Raw genomic sequence first — 10,574 nt, 5'->3', positions numbered from 1 at the left:
GTCCAAGAAATTCGAAAATAAAAAACTTAAATTAAAATATGTGTAAAAGCAGATAAATTTCATCATCTGTGACATTTATATTTACAGATAGAGAGAAAAAGAGATAAAGAAATTAGGGATTTGAAAAAAAAATTGAGAAATACAAATAAAAAAATTAGGGATTTTTTCATTTTTATGTACAGATGGAGAGAAAGAACGGTAAAAAAATTTGAGATTTTAAAATCAATAAACATACCTAGTGGAGGTCTGCATGTCGAGAATATTGAGCGCCGTTATGAACTCAGTGGTGCTGGTGGTGCTGGTGGCCGCCGTCGTAAGCCTTCTCTTGTCATTGATCTAATGGGTGTTCCTATTTGTTGTGTTCGTCATTTCCCAAATGTACATAATAGTTGAAGAGAAACAGAGAGAGAAGAAGAGGAAGAGATAAACTTTTCAAAGGAAAGTTGCAGAAATATCAAGAGAGAATTGAATTAATGAAAAAGTGGCAATGGAAAAGTTGCAGAGATATGAAGAGAGAGAATTAAATAGAGGTTTAAAAGGTAATAAATACACTTTAATATAATATTGGAAAATACAAACACGTGAGCTGTGAATTTTGACTATTAGACTTTGTCATCTTGAAAATCTTACTATTTAATATATTAAAAACATACATTAACAATATAAGAAAAAGTGGAAATGGAAAAGTTGCAGAGATATCAAGAGAAAGAATTAAATGGGGTTGCAGCCAGTTTGATAATGATCGAGTGACATTGCTTCTTCGGCCCGAAGCAAGGAATCCCTTAGATATAACGCAAAATGGATCTTGTTCTATCGTTGATTAGAGATTTCTCTATGAACAATACAAATCAGAGTTTGAAGAAGGGGAAGGAGAAGGAGAAGGAGTCCTCGACCCACAATGGATAGAGGAGGATTTATTCAATCACATAGTTTGGGCTCCTAGAATATGGCGCCCATCGTATCGTATTATCATACCGTTGTCGCGTTTGAGTTCTTTACAAGTACGTACAATTACAGCTCTGATTACTTCGGATCTTTCCAGCGGTGTATTTGGTATTCCTTCTTTGATTACAGCAACAATAACGTCACCAATATGAGCATATCGTCGATTACTAGCTCCTATGATTCGAATACACATCAATTTTCTGGCTCCGCTGTCATTTAAAGCTAAAATTTGAAATCTTTACCAATAATTGAAATAAAATAAGAGAATCAGTTACTGTAAATATGTTTTACAATTCAAAAAATTGACCTTTAAAGGTATGAGAGAATTTTGTAACCCAAATCCACCAACACAGAGTTAGAACATGCCTGCAAAAGAGAAAAAGAAAACAGAGAGAGAGAGAGAGAGAGAGAGAGAGAGAGAGAGAGAGAGAGAGAGAGAGAGAGAGAGAGAGAGAGAGAGAGAGAGAGAGAGAGAGAGAGAGAGAGAGAGAGAGAGAGAGAGAGAGAGAGAGAGAGAGATGTTCAGATCACATGCAACTACAAGAGTATATAAACAAGTAAAGATTCACAAAGATTCAATCACAAACCAAAAGCATACACATATAATACCCATCAAAGCATAAAACTTAAATATTTACCAAATAAAATAATATATACATGAAAGCATGACTTAAGTATACATCAAAACAAGTTTATAAAATGACTCAGTAAACCAAACCTGAGAGTTTGAAGAAGCGAAGTTCCATTTCTTAAAACAGTTTATTTGATAAGTTTGATCATGTTAGAATAGCATACTTATACTAACTTTTAAAGAGAGGATAACGTTCAATCATATAACACGTATATATAATGACTTAGCAGTAATATACCAATTAGTTCAACACGTAGCAAAATATAAGATAAAATCAAAGATTTATCTTCAAATATTTTAAAAACTCTACTAACAGATATTCAGAAATTATAAAAACTTGATATTATGAAAAATTAAAAATTTAGTATTCTAAGACGTATTTGATGAGTAATCTAATAGTTGTATATTTTTTGTTTTTTTTTTTAAAAAAAAAAAAAGAATCCAAAAATTATATATATTTTTTTTAGCTTTTTCATTTAAGGACAAAATTATCAAACATGCATCAGTCCAAGAAATTCGAAAAGAAAAAACTTAAATTAAAATATGTGTAAAAGCAGATAAATTTCATCATATGTGACATTTATATATACAGATAGAGAGAAAAAGAGGTAAAAAAATTAGGGATTTGAAAAAAAAATTGAGAAATACAAATAAAAAAATTAGGGATTTTTTCATTTTTATGTACAGATGGAGAGAAAGAACGGTAAAAAAATTTGAGATTTTAAAATCAATAAACATACCTAGTGGAGGTCTGCATGTCGAGAATATTGAGCGCCGTTATGAACTCAGTGGTGCTGGTGGTGGTGGTGGCCGCCGTCGTAAGCCTTCTCTTGTCATTGATCTAATGGGTGTTCCTATTTGTTGTGTTCGTCATTTCCCAAATGTACATAATAGTTGAAGAGAAACAGCAAAAGAAGAATAGGAAGAGATAAATTTTTCAAAGGAAAGTTGCAGAAATATCAAGAGAGAATTAAATTAATGAAAAAGTGGCAATGGAAAAGTTGCAGAGATATGAAGAGAGAGAATTAAATAGAGGTTTAAAAGGTAATAAATACACTTTAATATAATATTGGAAAATACAAACACGTGAGCTGTGAATTTTGACTATTAGACTTTGTCATCTTGAAAATCTTACTATTTAATATATTAAAAACATACATTAACAATATAAGAAAAAGTGGAAATGGAAAAGTTGCAGAGATATCAAGAGAAAGAATTAAATGGGGTTGCAGCCAGTTTGATAATGATCGAGTGACATTGCTTCTTCGGCCCGAAGCAAGGAATCCCTTAGATATAACGCAAAATGGATCTTGTTCTATCGTTGATTAGAGATTTCTCTATGAACAATACAAATCGGAGTTTGAAGAAGGGGAAGGAGAAGGAGAAGGAGTCCTCGACCCACAACGGATAGAGGATGTAAAGCCCGCTTAGTTAATTTGGAAATTAGCAGTTGTTTATGTTTAATCATGAAATTATTTATAGCTATTTAAATAATTTATTACTGTTATTTATGGAATTCAGAAATGCATGATTATGTCATCAGTAGCTTTTATATTCTGCATTTTCGGTGTCCGGTATTTTGGAACTCGGCGTTTGGCTCAGTAGAAATCACAACTTAGTATGTTAGTAATTTGGGGACGGGTTTTAGACATTGGGAATGTCGGGAATGGCCGGGAATTTAGAATGTCCCAAAAATACCCTTTAGTGATTTTTATGTGATTTTAGAATGGAGGGGCAAAATGGTCTTTTTGCCCCAATGACTTTTTGTCTTTTAGTGACTTGTTTATTTGAAAAATAAATGTTAATTGTTTATATTTTTGGCTGAAGTAAATGAGTTATGTGGCTTTAGTTTATTTTCCAATTTTTACTAAATTTGGCTAAGTGTTGAAAAGAAAGAAAAATTCAAGAAACACTCTCCTTTCCTCTCTATTTTCGGCTGAAGCAATTGGGGTGCATGAATTGATTTTCTCTTTGATTTCCAAGCAACTTTCATCCATTCTTAAGATCCTTTGCAAGCTAGGTTGGTTCTTGTCTTTCCCTCTTTAATTTCTTGAAAAAAATGTGTAAAAGTGATGATGCATGCATGTTTTTGTGGCTGTTATTATGGCTGTGTTTAGTTGTTATTTTCTGAGGTTCAAAGCATGTTTAATTGATGTTAATTGAGTTGTTTGAAGCATGATTAGTTAGGTTGTTCAAGCTTTTAGTTTCTATGTTAAATTAGGTGATTTTTGAATGAAATGGTTCTATATGTTGCTGTGAAGTTGCTGGGTGTTTCTATTAGTTTTCAGAGGTGTTATTATGCTTATTTGAGTAGAATTAAATAGGTTTGGATGCATGTTAGGTGGATTTGCTCAAGCTTGAGTTTGGAACTCAAAGCTTGAGCTCCTATGGTGATTTTTGTGTATGTGGTTTCTGGGTGGTTTTGGTGCTTTGGATTTGTTCTAGGGATAGTTTAGAACAGGTCTGGAAAGTTTGGGACCAATTGGGGTTGAATTGGTCGAGTTATGAATTTTTGAAGTTGCTGCCTGCGAGGAACCGGAATTCCGGTTGTGCATCCGGAATTCCGGATGGGGGGTCCTGAATTTCCCAGAACCGGAATTCCGGTTGGACAACCGGTCTACCGGTTGGGGGATTTTTCAGAACCCTAGTTTTCCTCGTTTTTATGTTTTTAGGGGTATTGCCATGCTTTTTATCGATAGGGAAACTTTTAGTTCCAAGTTTTAGTCCCCGGGAAGTGATTTAGCGTGTCACTTATAGCGTTGTGATTTTTATGGTTTAGGAGCCAGTAATCCGCCGCTCAATTTCGATTCCCAAAGTTGACCGGCACACCTGAAATCGGAATCCAGGTAAGATTAGTATAACAGTATGCATATGTAGATTACATGTTTAGCGTGCATGTAGGAAGCCTGCTAGATTACATTAGGTATGTATTTAGGCTTCGAACCATCCAACCCTGTCACGTCGGTACAGGCTGGAGTATGACCAAGAATGCGGAGTATGACCGGTTCGACCGATCAGCCGACACTTGGTTGGTGGTTCGATCTTATTGACCTATCCCGTCGGCACGACAGGGAGTATGACCAGCAGCCGGAGTATGACCGGTTCGACCGATCAGGAGGATACTTGTCAATAGTACCGTCCCCTGAACGTTCAAAACTCAGTACCATGTTGGACATGGCAGTAGTAGCTCAGTACCATGTTGGACATGGCAGTAGCGGGACTCAGTATCGCGTTGGACACGGCAGTTAGTTATGTATGATATTATTATGCTTTTCTTACTGAGTCTGTCGACTCACAGTTTATGTTCATGTGTAGGTAAAGGCAAGGCTGTAGCTGATGGACCGTGAGCGAGCTTATGAGATTGTACATGTCGGGGCGGTTAGGCCTGGAGCGTACGATCCTCGGGACAGCAAGGCTGAGATTTTTGTAACTGTCGTTAGACGACTTTCATTTTGATGTAATAGTTAAACAGTTAAAACTTTTGTAAATGATTTTATAAATCGGGATCCCGAGACTTTTATAATATGGTTTATAAGTTTAATTAAAAAGCAAAATTTTAATTAATCACGTTTTTCCATAAACCTCGTTGATTAGCAACGAGCTGCACAGTACGTTTAAAAATCACGTAATACGCCTAAGATAGTTAGGGTGTTACAGAGGAGGATTTATTCAATCACATAGTTTGGGCTCCTAGAATATGGCGCCCATCGTATCGTATTATCATACCGTTGTCGCGTTTGAGTTCTTTACAAGTACGTACAATTACAGCTCTGATTACTTCGGATCTTTCCAGCGGTGTATTTGGTATTCCTTCTTTGATTACAGCAACAATAACGTCACCAATATGAGCATATCGTCGATTACTAGCTCCTATGATTCGAATACACATCAATTTTCTCGCTCCGCTGTCATTTAAAGCTAAAATTTGAAATCTTTACCAATAATTGAAATAAAATAAGAGAATCAGTTACTGTAAATATGTTTTACAAATCAAAAAATTGACCTTTAAAGGTATGAGAGAATTTTGTAACCCAAATCCACCAACACAGAGTTAGAACATGCCTGCAAAAGAGAAAAAGAAAACAGAGAGAGAGAGAGAGAGAGAGAGAGAGAGAGAGAGAGAGAGAGAGAGAGAGAGAGAGAGAGAGAGAGAGAGAGAGAGAGAGATGTTCAGATCACATGCAACTACAAGAGTATATAAACAAGTAAAGATTCACAAAGATTCAATCACAAACCAAAAGCATACACATATAATACCCATCAAAGCATAAAACTTAAATATTTACCAAATAAAATCATATATACATGAAAGCATGACTTAAGTATACATCAAAACAAGTTTATAAAATGACTCAGTAAACCAAACCTGAGAGTTTGAAGAAACGAAGTTCCATTTCTTAAAACAGTTTATTTGATAAGTTTGATCATGTTAGAATAGCATACTTATACTAACTTTTAAAGAGAGGATAACGTTCAATCATATAACACGTATATATAATGACTTAGCAGTAATATACCAATTAGTTCAACACGTAGCAAAATATAAGATAAAATCAAAGATTTATCTTCAAATATTTTAAAAACTCTACTAACAGATATTCAGAAATTATAAAAACTTGATATTATGAAAAATTAAAAATTTAGTATTCTAAGACGTATTTGATGAGTAATCTAATAGTTGTATATTTTTTGTTTTTTTTTTTTTTAAAAAAAAAAGAATCCAAAAATTATCTATATTTTTTTTAGCTTTTTCATTTAAGGACAAAATTATCAAACATGCATCAGTCCAAGAAATTCGAAAAGAAAAAACTTAAATTAAAATATGTGTAAAAGCAGATAAATTTCATCATATGTGACATTTATATATACAGATAGAGAGAAAAAGAGGTAAAAAAATTAGGGATTTGAAAAAAAAATTGAGAAATACAAATAAAAAAATTAGGGATTTTGACATTTTTATGTACAGATGGAGAGAAAGAAGGATAAAAAAATTTGAGATTGTGAAATCAATAAACATACCTAGTGGAGGTTAGCATCTCGAGAATATTGAGCGCCGTCATGAACTCGGTGGTGGTGGTGGTGGTGGCCGTCGTCGTAAGCCTTCTCTTGTCATTGATCTAATGGATGTTTCCATTTGTCGTGTTCGTCATTTCCCAACTGTACATAATAGTTGCAGAGAAACAGCAAAAGAAGAATAGGAAGAGATAAACTTTTCAAAGGAAAGTTGCAGAAATATCAAGAGAGAATTAAATTAATGAAAAAGTGGGAATGGAAAAGTTGCAGATATATGAAGAGAGAGAATTAAATAGAGGTTTAAAAGGTAAGAAATACACTTTAATATAATATTGGAAAATACAAACACGTGAGCTGTGAATTTTGACTATTAGACTTCTTCACCTTGAAAATCTTACTATTTAATATATTAAAAACATACATTAACAATACAAGAAAAAGTGAAAATGGAAAAGTTGCAGAGATATCAAGAGAGAGAATTAAATAGGGTTACAGCCTGTTTGATAATGATCGAGTGACATTGCTTCTTCGGCCCGAGGCAAGGAATCCCTTAGATATGATGCAAAATTGATCTTAATCTATCGTTGATCCGAGATTTCTCTATGAACAATAAAAATCGGAGTTTGAAGAAGGGGAAGGAGAAGGAGAAGGAGTCCTCGACCCGCAACGGATAGAGGAGGATTTATTCAATCACATAGTTTGGGCTCCTAGAATATGGCGCCCATCATATCGTATTATCATACCGTTATCGCGTTTGAGTTCTTTACAAGTACGTACAATAACAGCTCTGATTACTTCAGATCTTTCCAGCAGTGTATTTGGTATTGCTTCTTTGATTACAGCAACAATAACGTCACCAATATGAGCATATCGTCGATTACTAGCTCCTATGATTCGAATACACATCAATTTTCTGGCTCCGCTGTCATTTAAAGCCAAAATTTGAAATCTTTATCAATAATTGAAATAAAACAAGAGAATCTGTTACTGTAAATATGTTTTACAATTCAAAAAATTGACCTTTAAAGGTATGAGAGAATTTTGTAAACCAAATCCACCAAAACAGAGTTAGAACATGCCTGCAAAAGAGAAAAAGAAAACAGAGAGAGAGAGAGAGAGATGTTCAGACTCACATGCAACTACAAGAGTATATACATAAGAAAAGATTTACAAAGATTCAATCACAAACAGAAAACATACACATATAATACCCATCAAAGCATAAAACTTAAATACATATTAATAAATTTCACCAAATAAAATCATATATACATGAAAGCATGACTTAAGTATACATCAAAACAAGTTTATATAATGACTCAGTAAACCAAACCTGAGAGTTTGAAGAAGCAAAGTTCCATTTCTTAAAACAATTTATTTGATAAGTTTGATCATGTTAGAATAGCATACTTATACTAACTTTTAAAGAGAGGATAACTTTCAATCATATAACACGTATATATAATGACTCAGCAGTAATATACCAATTAGCTCAACACGTGGAAAAATATAAGATAAAATCAAAGATTTATCTTCAAATATTTTAAAAATTCTAGTAACAGATATTTAGAAATTATAAAAACTTGATATTATGAAAAATCAAAAATTTAGTATTCTAACACGTATTTGATAAGTAAGCTAATAGTTGTATATTTTTTGTTTTTTTTTAAAAAAAAAATCCAAAAATTATCTATATTTTTTTTTATCTTTTTCTTTTAAGGGCAAAATTATCAAACATGCATCAATCCAAGAAATTCGAAAATAAAAATCTGAAATTAAAATATGTGTAAAAGCAGATAAATTTCATCATATGTGACATTTATATATACAGATAGAGAGAAAAAGAGGTAAAGAAATTAGGGATTTGAAAAAAAAAATTGAGAAATACAAATAAAAAAATTAGGGATTTTTTCATTTTTATGTACAGATGGAGAGAAAGAACGGTAAAAAAATTTGAGATTTTGAAATCAATAAACATACCTAGTGGAGGTCTGCATGTCGAGAATATTGAGCGCCGTTATGAACTCAGTGGTGGTGGTGGGGGTGGTGGTGGTGGTGGCCGCCGTCGTAAGCCTTCTCTTGTCATTGATCTAATGGGTGTTTTGATTTGTTGTGTTCGTCATTTCCCAACTGTACATAATAGTTGCAGAGAAACAGAGAGAGAAGAAGAGGATGTGATAAACTTTTCAAATGAAAGTTGCAGAAATATCAAGAGAGAATTGAATTAATGAAAAAGTGGCAATGGAAAAGTTGCAGAGATATGAAGAGAGAGAATTAAATAGAGGTTTAAAAGGTAATAAATACACTTTAATATAATATTGGAAAATACAAACACGTGAGCTGTGAATTTTGACTATTAGACTTTTTCACCTTGAAAATCTTACTATTTAATATATTAAAAACATACATTATCAATATAAGAAAAAGTGGAAATGGAAAAGTTGCAGAGATATCAAGAGAGAGAATTAAATGGGGTTGCAGCCAATTTGATAATAATCGAGTGACATTGCTTCTTCGGCCCAAAGCAAGGAATCCCTTAGATATGACGCAAAATGGATCTTGTTCTATCGTTGATTAGAGATTTCTCTTTGAACAATACAAATCGGAGTTTGAAGAAGGGGAAGGAGAAGGAGAAGGAGTCCTCGAACCGCAACGGATAGAGGAGGATTTATTCAATCACATAGTTTGGGCTCCTAGAATATGGCCCCCATCGTATCGTATTATCATGCCGTTGTCGCATTTGAGTTCTTTACAAGTACGTACAATTACAGCTCTGATTACATCGAATATTTCCAGCGGTGTATTTGGTATTGCTTCTTTGATTAGAGCAACAATAACGTCACCAATATGAGCATATCGTCGATTACTAGCTCCTATGATTCGAATACACATCAATTTTCTCGCTCCGCTGTCATTTAAAGCTAAAATTTGAAATCTTTACCAATAATTGAAATAAAATAAGAGAATCAGTTACTGTAAATATGTTTTACAAATCAAAAAATTGACCTTTAAAGGTATGAGAGAATTTTGTAACCCAAATCCACCAACACAGAGTTAGAACATGCCTGCAAAAGAGAAAAAGAAAACAGAGAGAGAGAGAGAGAGAGAGAGAGAGAGAGAGAGAGAGAGAGAGAGAGAGAGAGAGAGAGAGAGAGAGAGAGAGAGAGAGAGAGAGAGAGAGAGAGAGAGAGATGTTTAGACTGACATGCAACTACAAGAGTATATAAATAAGAAAAGATTCACAAAGATTCAATCACAAACCGAAAACATACACATATAATACCCATCAAAGCAAAAAACTTAAATACATAATAATAAATTTTACCAAATAAAATCATATATACATGAAAGAATGACTTAAGTATACATCAAAACAAGTTTATATAATGACTCAGTAAACCAAACCTGAGAGTTTGAAGAAGCAAAGTTCTATTTCTTAAAACAGTTTATTTGATAAGTTTGATCATGTTAGAATAGCATACTTATACTAACTTTTAAAGAGAGGATAACTTTCAATCATATAACACGTATATATAATGACTCAGCAGTAATTTACTAATTAGCTCAACACGTAGCAAAATATAAGATAAAATCAAAGATTTATCTTCAAATATTTTAAAAACTCTACTAACAGATATTCAGAAATTATAAAAACTTGATATTATGAAAAATCAAAAATTTAGTATTCAAACACGTATTTGATGAGTAAGCTAATAGTTGTATATTTTTTGTTTTTTTTTTGTTTTTTGTTTTTTTTTAAAAAAAAAATCCAAAAATTATCTATATTTTTTTTAGCTTTTTCTTTTAAGGGCAAAATTATCAAACATGCATCATTCCAAGAAATTCAAAAATAAAAATCTTAAATTAAAATATGTATAAAAGCAGATAAATTTCATCATATGTGACATTTATATATACAGATAGAGAGAAAAAGAGGTAAAGAAATTAGGGATTTGAAAAAAAAAATTGAAAAATACAAATAAAA

Source organism: Cannabis sativa, chromosome 7, assembly GCF_029168945.1.
Source record: "Cannabis sativa cultivar Pink pepper isolate KNU-18-1 chromosome 7, ASM2916894v1, whole genome shotgun sequence".
Taxonomy (NCBI): Eukaryota; Viridiplantae; Streptophyta; class Magnoliopsida; order Rosales; family Cannabaceae; genus Cannabis; species Cannabis sativa.
Note: the sequence above shows the minus strand (reverse complement) of the source record.